Source organism: Calliopsis andreniformis, chromosome 9 (assembly GCF_051401765.1).
Source record: "Calliopsis andreniformis isolate RMS-2024a chromosome 9, iyCalAndr_principal, whole genome shotgun sequence".
NCBI classification, from domain to species: domain Eukaryota; kingdom Metazoa; phylum Arthropoda; class Insecta; order Hymenoptera; family Andrenidae; genus Calliopsis; species Calliopsis andreniformis.
In genome coordinates, this window is record NC_135070.1 from 12,528,072 (window position 1) to 12,547,518 (window position 19,447).

Genomic DNA, 19,447 nt, shown 5'->3' on the forward strand with positions numbered 1-19,447 from the left:
GGAGAAGCCCTCCACGGGCGTCTTGGAAGACGCGTAACAGGGGATGGAAGGAAACTTTTCCCGTTTTTAGAAGCGGACCGACTATTATCGGTGATTATGTTAGCCAGGGGGTTGCAGAGATCCCCGACGAATCGTTTTAATGGCAGCCCCTTGTTCATACGTAAGCACCCACTTTTTAGGCTTCTTTTAACTACGTGAAGAATCAATCGACGGTTCAATTTTACACTGGTGTGTGGCCAAAAGGGGTTGGAAAGTGTTCCTTCCTTTGTTCAGTCACTTGATATGTTTTGACCTAAGTGTACCACTTCTGCTAATATTTTTTTATTTAGCGGAAATTCTAACATGTTTCTTATTGAACTCTTTTATTTGGTGATGGTGAGCACTACATAACAATTTTTTGGAAATAGTTCATTTTGGAATTTTAATCATTGTACATTCTTCACTTTTAATAATGCTGCTCAGGAGATGTAATAAGGAAAATTAATGGAAAGGAAATTTCGCAGTTCTTCGAATGAAAATTTCCTCTTTAGTACCTAAACTCCTTATCTTCGGTCGTGGATTTTGAAAATTTCTTGAATTTGACGCAAACTTCCGGGAAATTCCAGAACAAAGCAATTCTTGTAAATGACATCATACTTCCAAGAATTTTCGAGAACTGAGCTTCTGGACAGAAGGGCTCTGAGAATAGAAGGGAAATTCTCCTTCGGAAAATCGAACCAGCCCTTTCCTCCTAAACCTTGCCCCTTTTGAAATTGCTAGATACGGTCATTTAGTTCTTACATTCACTCTTCCTAACATAAAATCGCAACTTCCAACATTTCAAGTGGAAGAGTCAAGGATTGGTCAGACATACGAAGAATGAAAAGGAAGACACTTTTCTCTTATATTTTTTTTAACTTTATGTGACTAATAAAGTACGTTTAATGCTTACTATAACATACAGTAAAGCTACGTGCAATAAAAATTGATCTCTTAAGATATTACGCAGAAGCCTTGAACTGTTATTCAAGAAACAGGGAATTTCTCACAAATTGAGGATACCGTTTGAATAACAGCCTCACGTTGTCTTTCCAGGAACGAGGACAGGTTTCTAAGCATGTGATAGGTATTAGCGAGGATTCAAATATCGGCTAAGTCCTTCCTAAGCTGCGCCCTGCCTAGGGAATTACTTTGGCCCTGCACCCGCATTAATAAGTGACCGTCCCCGGCAAACACTGTGATCCCTTGATTTCAAGACTGGGTCCAGGATCCTCCGTGTTAGCATTAAACTTTACTGCGCATCGCAGTCCTTTTAATCGCGGATTAAACGTAACGCTTCATCAGAGAGTCAGCTTCATCGTACTTCGACTATGACAAACCACTTCCATCACACATAAGAGTGTCCCTGGTTTCTCTGATTGATCTTGTGATCCTTGCGTTAGCTCCTAATAATCGTCAATAATTTGTCACACATTTGGTCTTGATAATTATTTCGGTAATAGTGTAGCTAACTTGAAGGTGAAGAATTTTCAGTAAACCTCAATCACCAGTCTAGTAACCATCTGTTCACTAGTGATCTAAGTCTGACCTACCCCCGACTCTCTGCACAAAGTACTTGCAGTCATTCAATGCTACCCTCGGCTCCATTTCAGCACCAACGTTTGAAATTGACGTTCATTTTAACATAGAAATCCTCAAGTACAGCATTCGACTTCGCCCAAGCTCGGCCCATTAGACATTTCACGCGCATAAACGCGAGAAATCCTCTCAGCAGTCCTCCTCGCAGAAGGAGCCATGGAGACCAGCGAGCCTCAGACAGAACTTGATATATATATATCGAAAACGTGTATCCAAGCCGCTGACAAAGGCTGCAGGATCCTCTGGTTGGATAGTAGGCAGGGCCGTACGGTTCAGAGGCGCATAACTCATTCCCCGAGGCCAGCGTCGGTGATGTACGGTGGTTGTGGGACAGCGAGGAGGACGAGGTTTATCGGTAAGAGACGGTGGCAAGGGTGAATCAGCCCTTAATAAGCCAAAGTGCACGCGAGCTGGGAGCAAAACAGAGCTGCCTGTTCTCTCCTGTCCCGCGATAAGACGGACGGAACGAAGGGTGCAGAACCGTGAACATCATCGGATAGGGGAGGCACCGCTAGATTTATGATCGACTATGCTGTATTGTTTGAGCGTTTATCTGTTTGATCCGCGGGAAACAGTGAGCTCCTTTCGTGAAGGCACTGTTGCGCCTGGAGCCCAGGATTTATTATTTTTTACTTAGAAGAAGAAGTGAAAGGAGCTCATGCATATCAAAAACAGAAATTTTTTCATAGGCAAGTATAGTCTATCCTCTCTTGCAATTTCTCTGCCTCCTTAATAGACCTATGTCCTATGACCTACGTCCAAATAAAAAATGAAGCTATTGACCCCTAATCTACACTAATTATAAAAACTAAATATCTCCAAAAGTATCTAAATTCAAAGACTAAGACCACCGCCAGGGTCCACTCATACAAACTAGCCCTCCAGGTAACAATTCCTCGCACGAGAACCAGGAAGAGGTAACTCTTTCCTGGGAACCCGTTACAAGCTACAAACACGCGCATACATCGAACCGGTGTTCACCGTGGCAGAAGGGAGCACAAAAGCGTGCCCTTCTTCGTGGGTAAAGAACGCAGAAACGAAACAGAGTGCGCGGAGACAGCGACCACCGCCATCACGACGGGGTAAATTCCGTCTGACAGAATTATGGGCCTCCGAGGTGGCCGCTGGAGAGACCTGGGGCCCCTCTCCTCGTTGCATTCGCCGTTCCATTACAGCGAGGGAAGGGCGGCGAGCAGGGTGAGAAGGGGGTGGATCCGCGAGGAAGAAGGTCGCTCGTTCCTCCAGGCTCGTTTAAAAGTGATAAATGCGCAGCTGGGAATATGACTGAGAAAAATAACGCGGAGGGTAGAGGATGGGAGGGAGGGGCGGGAGGGAGAGAGGGTGGGCGAAGGACGGCGAAGTCGTCGATTGGGGGCTCGAGGAATCGAAAAACTAATATCCGCCCCCGGAGGCCGTTTGTTTCGTATTGTTTCGGACGCTCGGCTCCCAGGCGGTTGTCTTTGGCGTGATTGAGTGTCGCCATTCTTCATGGGTTTCGCGTTTTCTTTTTCGCCGACTTCCGAGCGCGCTGATCACCGCGCCGGGGATCGCGTAACGATGGGGAAGGGCAAGGGATGCTAGCTCGAACAACGAAACTTTGCACCTTCGAACGAGCAGGAACGGTGTACTGCTTCCTGAGCTTCGGGCTGCGTTTCGACTCTTTGCGAGGCTGCTGACTTGTTCGCTTATATGGAGCGTTTGGTTTAGGTACTGTTCGATGTTGGTGCGTGTTCTTGTACAGTGGAAGTAGAGTCAGGTTATCTGGAGATTGGAGAATCGTTGGACAGATATTAGGGTTACGGTCTTTCTCATTTTCCTGTAACTTATGAGAAAAATACGTATTCGATTTTTCTTTGCTTAGTGTTTTTAGATGTAGAGACTTTAGAGAATATAGATGTATTGTCTTTTATTTATTTTGTTTTTTTAATTATGCTTACGATATTGGGTTTTCCATATTTTTTAGTTCTGTAAAGGAAGAGTTAAAGCTGGCCCATGTCGATTTCGTTTCAATCTGAGACTAAACCAAACAGGCTTTGTTATGTATTCTAATATATATGAATTTCCTGAACAATAATTGAATAATATATCCAAAATACACATATTAGGAATATAGTATATCTAAATAATGAAAATTATCGGGAAAATAAGTAAGAGAGAGTTCTGAACCTCGATGATCTGCGCAATCAGAACATTTAAAAAATTCTTCAAGATCGTCGAGAAATATTGCGGAAATAACCGAGATAGAAAATGCCGAACGCCGTCACGGCGCATAAACGCGACACTTCTGCACGTCAGGTAATGACAATTTAAATGCATGGAATTAACGTGGCCGAGATGGGAGGCACGCGACTGCCAAATAATATCGTTTCATCCCCTATGGGAACTGCACGTCGATTCGGCTAACTAGAAATCTTGCTCGGAGACTAAACCGCGAGGGTTCGCCCGCAAAGTGTAATGCTTTTTCCCCTCAGCAAATGTGTTACAAGCTCCCGATACCTGCCATCAAACGGAATGCAGATTCTAAACAGAATCCCCAAGATTTCCTGTTCAACTCCTTCCAGGTCGACCGACGTCTCCCCAGGTTCTTAAAAAGAAATCTCCCGTCCACTGGGACGACGATAAAGACTGGTCGGACGCGTCAAAAGTTTCCCCGAGGTCCCGAATTCCGACGGGCCTCGCGTTTAGCCCACTCGATTGTTCGCCCATTCTTCCCCCGGGGGCGCAGCTTTTAATTCGATGAAATTCGCCGAGCGATTGGCCGGATCCAAGGTTGAAACAAGAGGGGGACGCGAGATGAAACGAAACGCAACGGCTGCGTAACCGAATTTAGCGATTTTTAATTCCCGCCAGCCAGCCGGAGGCTCGAGTCAATACTACAAGGGGCGAATCACCCTAAATCGCTAATAAGGCTTCGCAAACCTCCGTACATCCCACCGACAGGGATTCCCGCGCTTTGGTTCTCATTCCGCATGGTAATCCGCACGGATCTGCCCTCTTACACTTTCTGTACAGTTTTCCTGCCTCTTTCCGCAGAATTTCGGTGCACCTACCCCTGCGCAGTGGTTTTATTCGAGTTGATCCAAGCTTGGTGATAATTTTCCCAAGTTTTTGTGGTGCACGCAGGGGAGAATAATATTATTGCATCGCGGGCTTCTGCTTTTAATTGATGCTATTGATTTTAATCATTAATTTAAGGATTTATTTTATTACTTGCGATTAAACTTCTTGTATCTCCTCATTATAAGTACTTTTTGTTAGTACGTCCTTTTTAGTGCATAGGAAATTTATGTATGTTAGTCTAGTGTTTAGAAGTCGAGAAAGAAAATTCAAAATTAATTAAATAGGAATTCCTGAATCTCTTATATCTAAATATTTCTTGTTTTAGTGAGAGGTGAAAGTTTCATGATGTATTTCAGATATTCCATTAATAGTTTACTTTCATTTCCACTTAATACTTTATTCAATTTATATCGCATAATAGTTGTTCCTAGATATTTCATACTGAATTTTTATCAATATTCCAACAATCTTATGCAAAATCTGAATAGCAATTCTAGTAGTCGCTTCTATTAAATTTTAATGTTTTAGCAGTCTATATTTTCTGGGGTTTTCTCGAAGTTTAGAGCGATCCCAATAAAGAAGAAGTTGTTCGATAGTTGTTTCTTATAGTTGAAACAAATGGCGTTGCATCTAATGTAATTTTCTGGAAATAGAGAAGGATCCCTGCAATAAAATATTTTGTTGCTTGGTTGATGCAAGAGACGGATGGGACGAACAAATCTTCGTGCATCAACATGCACGGGAAATGGATACGCATCGGTCGTAATTCGTGGCCGCACAAGTGCAGCGCAATTAATTTTCTCGCTGCAGCTGCATCCGCAGTCTTTCCGCGTTTCAGTGGTCGCTCGCTGCAGCCCACCCTTTAATCTCAAAGCGTCGGTGCTACGTCGCGGAATGAAACGCTGATTCTTGGCGGAAATGCTCGACCAGCAGCCAAATCTGCAATCCGAAATCCCGACTAAATGAACAACGTGGAATCCCTCGTGTCGAAGAACGTTACAGAATCAACTGAAGGATCTAAAGAGGACAGAATAATTTCCAGAATTGCCCCATTACACGAGATTAAATAATCAGTTTTTGTTTGTCTGGGAAACTGAAATTTCTTCTCTGAGAAAACAACACTTTTTGTTTCCACGTGAAACGAGCTATTGTCTTGCCTCTACCAAATGAAGGGAGGAGGCTAATAAAAGAGATACAATCAGGTAGAGAGCAACTAAAAAGGGTGGGTAGAAGCAGAACAAATCTAAAGTGAGCGGACAAGGTATGGCAGAAGAAATAATCTAACAGACTGATCGCACAATCAACCTTCGACGTCGGCTCAATAAGTCGGAGAACCACTGGGTATTGATGCTCGATCGGGCAGCCCCTGGAGGTTTAATTAAATACAAGCCCCACACCCCCGTTAGCGTAGCCTCGCCTCTACCGCCTGTAAAACGAGCGATATTTTTCACGAAAACCGCCTCCACGGACGGTGATCTCATATCTGGCCTCGGTATCACGAGTCAGACGTCCGGACTCGATAAAATTATTAAGTTCCGCGCGAGATTCTCGTTCAAATATTCCTCCCCGTGGCCATTCTGACCCAGAGCTACTGCGTCGAATATTATTGGGAAGAATCTCGTGAACATGGTAAACAAAATTGAGAATCAACCTTTGTATGAAAGAGAACCAGCTCTGCAATCACAAATGGTATGAGGAAGAATATTTTTTAATATCACAAAATATAACATGGGGATGATAAAATAACTACAGGCTAAGAATTGTTCTTAAGAGTCAAGGGATTGCTGCAGAAGTGTATCTCGATTTTATCTACTGTCTGAGGATCATAATGATAATTATTATAAGGATCATGAGGTAACGTTGCTTCTTTGGAAAAGTATCTTGAAAGATAGAAGTATATCTTTATTTTATTATTACTTATCGCTACTAGTGTCTAAGAAATTCTCACATGATGTAAATTATTTAGGCCTGTGAATAGCCTCTCCAAACGTATTTTGTCTTCCACCTCATAGAAGAAATTTCACTCTCTTTCCACAGGAAAAGAGTGGGTGAAGGAAAACAGGGCTACTGAAATCAACGATTCCTGGAATCTGTTCATTCTATAAATCCACTTCTTTGTCGAACCAATGATACTGATCGAAAATTAAGCTGATACCATCGCGTTACGATCCTGTCGTACCTATGGGCGCGTAACGTTGGTAGCAATGTTGCTGGGGATATGACAGGCGCGCCTGGCACGGAGTGTTGCAACACCCCCCGCGTCAAGAATTCATGCATCCCCCGATGGGGGACCATAATTAACCGAATACCGATACTCACCAGCTTACCCGACTCTATCTGCGACATACGGTATACATATGTACACGCACGCGTGCGTCTACGCGCCTATACATATACATATGCGGCTGGTCGCGTAATTCCGCGTACACCTATTCGCGCGCGCCAGGTATGCATCTGCATCGACCACTTGAAAAATTTCGATCCCTCGATGATGAATCGACGGACGAATTACTTAATGATACGAGGAATTCTTTTGCTTTTTAGGGGATTATTGTATGATCTGCTCACGGGCTAAAGTGATTTTCACTTTGAATGTTTTAAAAATGCAGTGCCAAAGTATTTGATTGGTGCTTAGCTTTTTATGTTTGAAACATTTTGGCAAATATGAGGCTCAGATGAGGAAGAAATTCATTCTGAAAAATTTGAGTTACGAATTTAATAGACACTCTGTGCACAATACAATTCACTGGGAATGGGTTGTTGATGTCATTCATAATTCTGTAAATTAATATTGTTCGCTGTTGTATAATTTAGAGTTTCGTTTGTAGATACATGGATGTTACAACAGAGTGTTAAGAAAAATTTAGGTGTTAGGATAATTTGTGTTATCTGGTAAATGTAAGAATTATAGGTGAAATTATTTTTTCCAATGAATCTACTTGTTATACGAAATTAAATTCTTTCACATGATACATCCTAAGCAACTTCTTTCGATGCACCGTTCCAGTCAGACGCAGAAGCCACCGTAACAGAAAAACCAATCAAGTGTTCCGATCCCTAGACTATCCGATTTCGATAAGCCAGATCTCCTTTAATGCATTTACGTAAAACACAAACGTCACACTGATCCACCGCGTGAACAAGAGCATATCAACATTTACAGTAGTCGCCATTGAAATTTCACTAGCTTATAAATATATCGATATTTTTGATTTAATTGTCACATGAGAAGTAACCATCTGTATTATTTTTCATTGATCTAATTCCTCTTTTTTTACTTGAAACATCGATCTGTGTAACAATTTAAATGTACATTATTGTAATATGTAAAATACAACAAGTAGAATTCTGTGATATAGTTTTGGCCACAAACCTCGTCTCAGACGATTATATAAGGTTTACAAGCACAAATGAGAATAACATTTGATAGCAGTTAGTATAAACATAAAAATGTATAGGTATTTCATGAACTTCCAATTAACATAAAAATGTCCAAACTCTTATACACACTAGTGTATTTAAGTATCACATTCATAATTACCATCACTTTCAACAGATACTATTTCTAACTAGTATCGCAATTTCCCTAGCCATTACCGTAAGTATCATCCCCAATAAAGAACCTTCGAATCAACAAGAAACGGCAACGAAAGCAGAATACGAATCCACCCTCCGAAAAAAGAAAGCGATCGCCAAGCAAAGTGGTCGTCTTGGGACATTCCAGACCGAGTCGAAGCCAAACTGGTAGCCAAGGCACCGATTAAAAATTCTGTCTGGCTGGTGGATGCACGTATAGCGTCCGCCAGTGTGTAACATCTGCCTCGCAACGAGAAAGAAGCGAGCAAAGCGAGCAAGAAGGAGACCGCGGGGGTGGTCTCCGTCACGCTCCTTGCGGCAGCTTCGAAAGGGGACGAGGAGCGGTTCCTCATCCCCGCGGCTGCTTGCCTTTCCCGCCGCTCGCCCCCCAGGAACCTTCGCCCACCCCCCGACAGGGGTGAAAGAGAGAGCGCTGGCAGGCTAGAGACGGAGAAAACCCCCGCCCCTTTACGGGTCTGCCAGTGGTGGCGGCGGTGTCGTATCTTGGCCTCCGTGGCGCGCCGCTCTATCGACGTACAGCCACCCTCGTCTCACCTCCTCTCCACCTTCTCCTGCTCCATCTCCTTGTCTTTCGCGCTGCCTCTCCGCTCCACTCGCCTCGTTGCCCGACCCGCGTCTATCCAGCCACCTTTCTCTACACCCACCCACCCCCTGTAACTCGCGATTGCCGAGATAGCGAACGGATACAGTCGGAGTCGTGGGGACGTCGACTCGACTCCGCGAGGCCTACAGCATCGCGACGTTATTGGGATGTCTGCTGCAGAATTAGGGCCCTAGAGCGCGGGGGTTGTCGCGACAGGTGTCTACCTGGGTATTGGCTTCCTGCGAGGGTGGAGGATTCGGATGCTGAGGGAAAAGTGTTGATGCGGCGTCGGGAGAAATAGGAACAGTGAGCTGGGGATGGAGTGGGAGTGGGATCGTTGCTCAGGAGATGAGTTATTGGACTGGGGAGGGATAAGGTACAGTGGTTGGTATATGAGCAATAATTTTGTTGGACTGTCTTGGCAGATATTTGGTTGGGTTTTTGTTTGTAAAGTTCGGGGGTGGTTGTATACTATTAATGGATTCCAGGCATTTCGAAGATGGGAGGTCATTTTTAAGTGTCTGAAGGGGTAGTAAAGTGTTTTCAGGTTTATTGATATTCAATTTTGTTAATCGTATAATGTAGAATATTCTCATTAGGTCAGTCCATGGACAATGGACACTCTACTTCTTTCTAGAAAGGACAAAGTAAAATAATTGTGTATGTGGATGTTTTATTAATTTCCCAACTCGTCTTCAATAAAAATATGTAGTGTTAGTAATTTGTAGTACTACTAGTATAACATATTCGATAACATAATATTTACTGGTTATGTTCCTATACAGAAATACTTAATTGATTCTGAAAAATATAATTTTCATCAAAAGAAACCAATTCGATGTAGCACTTGAAGCTTAGAAAAAATCTTGAATAAAAACTCCCAAAAGGTAGAACATCTAAGGATCACCATAGTTTGAAGAAGGATTATCAAATTGGTTAATAGAAGCAGTGGGCTAAAATCACCGCTGAAATCAGAGGCTCGCGTTGGGATCTGCGTGGAATTGGTGAATGGAAATGTGGCAGGATGAGATGTATTATCGTGAAAACGCGTTATTGAGATCTCTACGGGTGAATTAGCTTCCCTCAACGGTTTGGCAATGCCACGGGGGCGTCTGTGTACGTTCCCGAACATTGAGGATTTCCTGCAGGTTAGTTTGACGCGACGGAAAACAGGTATCGCGGAATTCGATCCTGAAGGAGGACTCCTGTTGTCTGCAATCCAAGCTTAGATAACTTTATATCTCCCCAATAATCGTATTATTAGCTATTACTTGCTCTCCGAATTAATTCATCACTGCATTCAAAGATTAGACGATCTAATACTTCAGAGGAAGTGTGATTAGTTTTATTAAATAGATCCAATTATTGTGACGAATACTGTCAATCATATATGATTATTACAGTAGAAAAAAATTAAAAAAAAAAAATATAATTCACTCTCAGTAAATTAACCATTATTTCATCCTACATTGACTATCAAGTGATGTACAAGTTATACTACTGTATTTATTTTCTTCTTTCGCGTCGTCAACACTATACTTTATGAATTTATTTTTCCTCTTTTTGGTTAAGAAAGTCTGTGCTCCTCTTAATTCACAAAAGAGATTCGAAACCTTGAACCAGTAGGTAGTATACTTAACGCCTCAGCAAAATGTTGAACGCCGTGAAAGCCTGGATGATATTTTTCCGTGGATGGTGGGCATCCACAAGGATCACGAGTGCTGGTCAGGTAGTACTCGCGATGTACTTGGGGAATACGCGCGGTCCTAAATCAGGGTTGATATCCTCGAAACAATTCGACCCTCGGAGGATGGTGTCCGGCGGCAGGCCTGGCCGGGTAGCACGGAAGAAGATTTAATTAAGCCGGGACCGATTTATCTCTCTGACAGCTAACCCCGTCCTTTCCATCCTGTCTTCCTCCTCTTTCGAGTCCTCCAGCCGCTCGAACCCCCAGCGACACGTTCTCTAGGTGCCTGGACTTAGCCGGAAGGGGAGCGAAACCCTTTCCCTCGCGCATACGAGACAACACGCGTGTAGGTGTTGCCCCCGTCCGCGTTCCCTTCTATTGATACGCTCTAACTGGTCCCGAATGACGATAAAACGATCGATAAGCCGATATTTCGAACCCTCGTTCAGTTGCTCGCGTCTCGTCGCGGCGGCGGTAGGTTAGGGTGTTTGCGAAATTCAAGGTATGTTTGGTCTACTGCCTCTTTTCTGAGCCTGTGCACTGTGCATGCATGAACAGCATTTGTTGCTGCTGTTTGAAGACTGATGCAGCGCTCGGCTGACTAGAATGTCGAGAATGTTTTGTGTTAAATATTGTGAGTAAATGAGGGGATTTCTGAGTCTGTAATTGTATTCAAGTGATTTAAAAAGTGAGATACTGTAGTGCTTTAAAATCATGATAGGAAGGCAGAAAAATCGAGAAGCTTATGAAGAATAAAATTATTGGTCTCCTAAATTATCTGTTCAAGTTACTTATTTTATCATTAGTGAATCAGTAAAATTAAGTCTAAGCAGACATTTATCAGTATCAGAATTCATGCTACTTATTTCATTCAGAAATAAGGAATTAATTTCACTATTCCCCTTAGGTCTGTTTCGCTTATTCTTCATCTACTTAGACACTTAAAGTCACCCAAAAGAATTCCTCTCAGCGTCTTAACTTCATTTTCACTCTTTCTCAAAAAAATTAGACGGTCTTTAACAAGGTTAATTCTTATCGCTCTTTTTCGGATCACTAAACGTTAGATGCACGACGCTATAACACAGCAAGAGGGGGAAATGACCTCAGTAGCTCCTCCTCGACACAAAGAGAGAAAGGTTGATCGACGATCGCCGATCTCCATCCGCCAGTAGCGGTTTCCTGCACGCGTGATCCTCGTCTTCCGGTCTACATCTCTCCGTCCCTCTGCCGAGAACCAGTGGCACCCTCCAGCAATTATTAATTAACGCTCCCCTCTCAAGGCATTAACGCGGCTAAGAGCAACCCTCTTTGCATCCCCGCCGCCACTGTCGACCTCCTCCAACCCCTTGCTACCGGCTCAAAGCGCCACCAAGTAACGATACACCTTGGCTACGAGACGACACGACCGAGAAGGTCCAACCTGGCCGACTTTGTGCCTCCAAAGAGACAGACCATGTTACCTGCGCGACACCCTGGTCTGCCCATAAGACATGTGTGCTTATTACCTGTCGCCTTTTCCTCCAGGTGAAACCCTTTTCTCGAGAAAACTGACGAACACGCTCCTGGACGCGATGTGGTTGACCTCTACTACTGGCCTTTGTTTGAAAGCTGCATCTTTGGAACAGGATGTTTCGAGGTCTAAATATTCTGTTTGCTTCGAGTTCGTGGGAGCTTTGTAATTTGTATACTGACTACTTTTTTGAATTTTGAGGCTACTGTAGGTGGTCAGGCTCATAGAGCTGGAGTTCTCTGAAGGATGTAAGGTCTCTAAGAAAATCTATATTTCCTTTCATTATTTAAATTTAGATAACTTGGTTGTAGATTCTATCGTATATTATAATACACTGGATCAATGTTCCCAAAATTTCTCCAGATGACATTCTCTCAAGAATCCAAATCACAACCACTCTTTACCAACCCCAAACACGAATATCTCATGCTACCTTTTACCATTGTTTTCTGTAGCTTTTCTAAAAGTTATATCTAGCATTCCAGTGTCTGTGTGCTATCTACATAGCGGTTTACGGCAGGAAGCCGCCAATAAACCGTCTATCGAAGCGTTTCTTTTCTCCAGCCCCATGAAATCGAGCTCTGCGTCCCCGCGCGTCGCTGAGCCTAGTCGAACATCGATCCCGAGCACGCGTTTCCAATCTAACGAGCGCGTTTACACGTCTAAACGGCCCCATCAAACCGAAACAAATCTTCCTTGGAATCCTGGCTCGGTAATCCTCGACTGGCTCGGCCAGAGTGGAGACACACAGAAACGGAAGCGTAGGAGAATCCTGAGAAGGGGTGCCACGGGGCCGAGGGTGGCTGGCTTGCGTGCGTATAGTTTCTCCCGGGGGTTGAAAATGTGACGACGACCCAGCCGGCCGAGATATTAAACTATAAATCCTTATCCCGCTGCGCGGACCGCCAGGACCAACCTACACGCTCGACCAGGACGCTACCCAGTGTCGCAGGACTCGCGTTATCCACGAGTCACGCTTTTCCTTTCGGTGCACGTGTCCTTGGCTCACTCCTTTTTCTTTTAAAAAAGTGTTTGTTGTTAACTAGAACAGTGTAGAATAGATGACTGACAGAAAAGGGAAATTATGCTTTTTGTGTAATAGGGAAGTTTTAAAACTTTTTACTGTAGGCACTGATTGATATGAGTTAGTTAATGTTTCAATTAATTTTAATTTGGAGAAGTTTCTTAAGGTATTTGTTATTGATTATTACTTCAAAGCAGATGTAGTAGCATGCACCATCAGGTTTTATCTCCTTGGAACAGTGGTGCAAGAGGAGATGGAAACTGAAAAATCACTGGCACACTTCGGATTTGCGAACTTGTCAATCGAACGATCGAAAGGTTTTTCAGCATCATCGCGGGCGAAGTTCCAAAATCACTTCCATGACCAGATTGAATGGGGAACTATTCATCCTTCGTGCAGGTGAAACCAGGGACTGTATATAGCCTACTTTGATAGTGAAAATAAAGGTGGCGATCGACATAGCAATTTCTATTGCGATATTTGCCCTGGAAAACGAAAAGTGCACGATGAATTGCTACAAAACGAAAATTCATAGGAAACTGAATTTAATTACAGTATATTACCACTTGTGATAATATAATAATACTACCCAATTCTTGCATGCAGAAATTACAAATTAAAGAGAAGAACAAAATTTTACATCAAAATATTGGCATCTTTCAGCCATGGAATTGCTTTAAAATCAGCTTCAAATTCTCCTCTGGTGTCTTGAGGCTGACAAAGAACCGGGAGCGTAGCATACAAGGAAAAACGAGCGAAATATATTCGCGTAGTTCTCGATTAAAAGTTTCCCCGTGGCGGTAGACCGCTCGTGGATCGAACTGACGTGTCCCGGGACACTTCGAAACTCGGCGGGTAAAAATTCCCCCGTGGGATTCGCTCAGGCTGGTAAACAATTTGTTCCAGCAGATTTTTCTGACACAATTTCTCAGGATAGAGTTAAAAGCAGTACAAGAGCAGTTACACGTCGAAAATCCATTCCTCTAGCACCTAACCTACCAACCTCATAGACTCAGTCCGCATTTGGTATATTTAGAAGTTTATTTTCGTGCAATCTCAAGCTGCTCGAGTGCACAGATTTATATTCAGGAGCAAGTATCGAGCTCGATATTATCGAACACGGAAGATTGTTCAAAAAGATAGCCAGAGGCGGCTGGAACCTTCCTTGTGGACATTTTCATTTAAATCTGCCGTGTACCCTTTCGATCCACCCTTTATTGGCCAAATCTCTGCCAGCACACGCACATCATTAGAGCGGGCTCGGACTATCGATATCTAGCCTATGCTGGACGCTAGTGCGTGGATCGTGTTAAGCGAATAAAAAGCCTATTGCTTTCGAATAGCGGGAGCAATGTTCGTGACGAAACCATTCGCCAACGGATCGAGACTTCGGGGATGTTTTTCCATTGCAGGTATGAAAATCGAACGCCTCATCGGAACAGCATTTTTCGCTTTTTAAAACGAGCAAGAAATTATCTCTCGAATCGGTTTTACGAACTTCAATGAAATTAAAAATTCGTGGGGAAGATTGTGTAAGACAAAAATGCAAGCAACTTAGTTCATTGAGAAATTTTGCACAGACAGTTACTAAAAAAACAAGAATAATAAATAAATTAATTTTGCAAAGTTCTTCGTAAAATGAAAATTTTCACCAGTGGAATCTAGATTTTTCATAATACCCAAAATTTTAATTTATAATTGTAACAGGATTCTATTGTTAAATGCTTTCTCTTAAGTTTCTCCGTTTCAAGTGTAAGTACTCAAGTAAAATATTTTAGTACATAATAACACATCGTGAATTTATTTGAATATGTTATAAATACTTCTCTCAGGATTTCTATCAACACAGTCTTTCTCAGGGCCGTGGCGTAGGGATTGAAACATTTAGATACCGGATGCAGGCTCTCGACGACGGTATAATCTCACCGGAAGTCCCTAAGACTCGCAAGAGTGCCGCAGGACGGTTCAGTAGGGTGGCCATCTGCGGATATTAAAGGAAATGGCGGTATGATTAGTCGAATACGTGCGCTGGTTTCGTTTTAAGGAAACACGATCCCGTAGTTCTGCTCGATATAATTTTCCCTAAATCTTAAGACGTCACTCCATACTTTCCCCCCAAAATATCAAATATAACAAAGTGTCTTACCCACATTTAGTGACGCAAAATTCCTTAGAATATTTTTAACAGACATACATATCTACTAATTTAAATTATTTGCTTGTAATTACAGTTCATTAATTTAAACCAATATTCGAGGTTTCTCCTTTCTTCATTCATTACAAAACTTTCATTTCAGATACTCTATAAGCTTCAAACTACTCACAAGAGATTAGTGCAACATCAAAAATTCATTACTATCTTAGTATTATTATTGGTTCACGGTCTTGTAGCGAAGGATCGTCACTCTCTGAAGACAATATGAAAATTTAACCGACAGGGAGGCCAAAGAATCGCGACAGAGGAATCCTAGGCATCGTCGGGACCGCAAATGACCGTGCAACCCCGTAACTGCTCTGCCTCCCGTGCTTTCGTCGGGTTGTTTGCTTGATTTAGGGGTTGAACGTCGCGCGATGCCCTAGGAACAAGCCTCTTCCTTCCACCTCGTCGAACGTAGCGTTACATCGAACGAGAGTCCACCGAAAACCGTCCACAACGATAATAAATTCTTTTTACGAGCCTGAATGCTAAATGGAGGTTCGAGGGTCAGGATGCTCTAATGCGAACGACGCTTGATCTCCAGTCCAAGGGACGTTTTTAAGAAACGACGCCCTTTGAGGATCCACAGACCGATTTACGAATACAATCTTCAGTTTTATGCTGGACGTTATGGGTCAGAGTCGTACTCTCGCGCACGACTCCGCGAAACGCGAAGGGAGAACAGGATCGTCGCCCAAACATTTCGCTTATTTACATACGGACAAGTTCCCTGCTCCCCTCCCTCCGCCACTCCTCCTGGTTTGTCTTATAATATTAATAAGGGTAGTTTCCGGGCTGGCGTGCTGCGGAATCGTGGAAGGGGTCTGGCAAGAGCTATGCTCGCTATGTCCGGCAAGGGTGGTATGTTGTAGATAGTCGTTCGCGTAGCCCCCTGAGGGATGAAGTCTGGACCTTGTTAGAACGAGAATGCTAATTTATTAGGGCGCGTCGGGGAACGGCGAATACCCGCGCCTGCGATTTTCGGATGCTTCTTTGAAAGCAAGCCACTGGATTTCCACCATAAAAGGGATTTTCGAAAATTATCAAACGCACTGAAAGGCGTCTTTTCTGATAATCTAGCGAAGATTCATTGTGTGGAAAGGAGCTGGCTCGTGGAATAATCTTGGAGGATGAGGCGCTTCTAAGGCAAAGGAACACTGTACTGAAGCATTAAATAATTTCAGATTGAAGATATGGTAAAGGATTTTGATTGCATCTCAAACTTCGAAATGAAGAAAGGGTTTGAAGATCAAGTTTGTTCAAGCAATATCAAACTAGCAAGATCAAAAAGTAACTTATTCAAAAAAGTGTCTAATCGAAGGGTTTCAAAGAATGGGGAAATGAGAGCGTAGAATACAGAAGGTCAAACTTCTTCCAACGGCGTGAAACGAGAACAGTCGAGACAGAAGTTAAACTCTCCCAGCGACCAGCATCGCAATTTGTCGCCCTCTGAATCCCCTCAAACGATCTCAAACCAGGGGGTAATAGGCTCTAATACACCTAACGTTACCGTGATCTTTAAATATCGCGAACGACGTCCTCTAACGAGCAAAAACGACCGAGCCCCGTCGTAGGCGATAAAGAGAGTATCCGCGAACAATCGTAAAAGAACAAGGGTGGAACTAGCGACGGGGAGTGAAGGGGTTGGAGGAAAAAGCAAGAAGCCGCGATCAATGCTGATGGCCAGGATATCGGGAGTTATACTTTTAATAAAGAGGTATCCGACTATCCCGACACTGGTACTCACCACCATCAGCAGCCTCAGCATCGCCAACGCCGATCCCCTGCCTCGGTGGGTGGCGAAGGATAGAAGCGAGGGGGGCGGCGGCGGAGGGCGAGGGGATGCGCGAGCGCCACACGTGTCTTGAGGGTGGTAATTACGCGGCATCTGCAGCCAGCCCACACCACCCTGCCGTCCGCCGGTTCTGCCTCCACCTCCGACTTACTCCACAACCTTAGGTGGGCTGGCGGGTGGATTTGGGGAGGGGGGTTAGGGATGAGGCAAAGGGGTGGCGAGGGATGGGTGGCCACAGTATTGATTTTGTCCAAGACAGCCGACGCCGCCGCCGCCGACGCCGCGGCCAACCAGACCCACCTCTGGTGGTACCCACTCGGCTACAACACCAATCCCCACCCCACATTCCACCCCCGACTTCTGTCTCGCTCCCTCTCCTACTCCTTCAGCCCTGTCCTGCTCCTTCGCCTTCGAGCCACCCTCGACCCGCTCTCCTCGCTCTGTCCCTCCGACTCTCTGCACTTCTGAACGCAAGTGTATATGTATGTCTCCTGCAACATCCGTGTTCACGCTGGCTGCTAGATAAGATGCCTGGCGAGGCTCCTTCGTCGAAGCTGTTTTATCGGCCCCCCGTGAACCCCCGAGGTCATGCCGACTTACGTCGATCGCGGATGCTCGCGACTGACACCGAGACGATGGTAACTTCGTTATTGTATGGAGGGTGCGAGGTGCTGGGTTCGAGGACGGGGTTGTCCGCTTGGGAGATCAGGTGTTACAGGGAATCGGGGGTTTTTGCGTTGGAATTTGTTGGAGGTGGTTGAGGAGGGATAGTAAGATGAGCTTTGTTTTGGGGTAATGAGAAATTGGAGGAGTTTTAGGGGTACCAAGTTTCAATTGTTTGGATCTGCTTGTGGGTAGGAAGGGTTTGCTATTTTTGGGGTTTAGGAGTGGAGATGGAGATGTGGTACAGGTGAAAGTAAGAGCATGAGGAAAGTGGAAGATAGTGAGAAAATGAAAAGTACCCAACCTTCCAATTTTCTTCATAATAATCAAAGCTTTCTCCTAGTAAAATACCAGAAGGGATACAGAAACTGAATGAAACCTGTCAAAAGAAAATACTACGTCTTCAGAGTTTAAAATCCTGCAGATGATTCATTAATTAGGTCATACTCTTCCCCCATCAGTCGTGTTCCGTCTATATTCACACAATCGAGGCTTCGTCTAGCGGCGCGAAAGGAAGAAGAGAGGGTGAACGGCAGCCGACGAATGTCTTCAGAATTCAGGATCCCTTCGTCCTCGGCCCAAGTAGCGATAGTTTAGAAACTTGACGATGGCTGGGCGACAGGGCAGCGTGAGAGCCACGGCATCTGGCCGGTAGTTAAAATGCATGTAGTCCGCCGAGAGTCTCGTATTCAAATACAGGATCAGTCCTTCTTCGACCTCTCCTCCAACTGATCCCGATCCCGATCTCGATCCCGTGTGCCTCAGGAGAAGAAGAACTTTTCGTCTCGTTCGAAGGGTCGCCTCGACTTGGATTTTCCCACACGTAACCCTCTCCTCTTCTCCCCTTTCGATCTGAAACGCCGAAAAATTCGACCACTCGACGATACGACACGATAAAATTCGGGTTCACTTATTGTTAGGTCCTTAACGCTTCCAGGGAAACAAAAATAAATAACTGTATAGTAATATTCTGTAGTATCCTAAGTTGCGTGATTACTGACTGTAAATTTCGTAATTCTACATTGCTAATATTTTTATTTGCAATTCAATGCAAGGCCATAGAATCCATAGAAAATTTCTAAATCCTGAAAAAAACGTCTCTTTTTATTCACAGTAATTTTCGACAGTACATTACCCAGAACGCGACAAAAAATTCACGACGTAGGTTCACCGAGGCACTTCAATCATCGATAAAAATTATGTTCGCCAGAAAACGCTCGAAGCCAACGTACCACTATAAAAAGTAGCTTGATTGAAGTAAAACCTTTACGTCGTTTTAGGTATCCACAGTTAATTTCCGGGCAACCTGATACTTTCGATTCAACGTCGTCCAGCCTCTCAAATATTCGAGCAAAAGGGGAAAGGAAGGAAAGCACCAATGGCTGTATCGGTTGGGCCGTTTTTATCGGCGATTCCGAGTTCATCCCATCCGGCCTGCCCACCCTCTCCTTACCATTCGATATTGTATTCATAGCCAGCGCTAAGAGACAGAGATACCAGGAGTGATTCACGGCCGCGGTACCGACGGAATTCATATTAGGAGAAAAATGTCACTTGGCTCCACTTTCGGTCGCTCGCCACCCTCCGGAACTGCTCCAATGTCCACTGGTCCTCGCTCGTTCAACTTGTCCCTCGCCCTGTACAGATTTCCGCGATACCATATCGATTGTCCACCCTTCTCGCGACATGAAGTCGCGAATAGACGCGTGTAGCT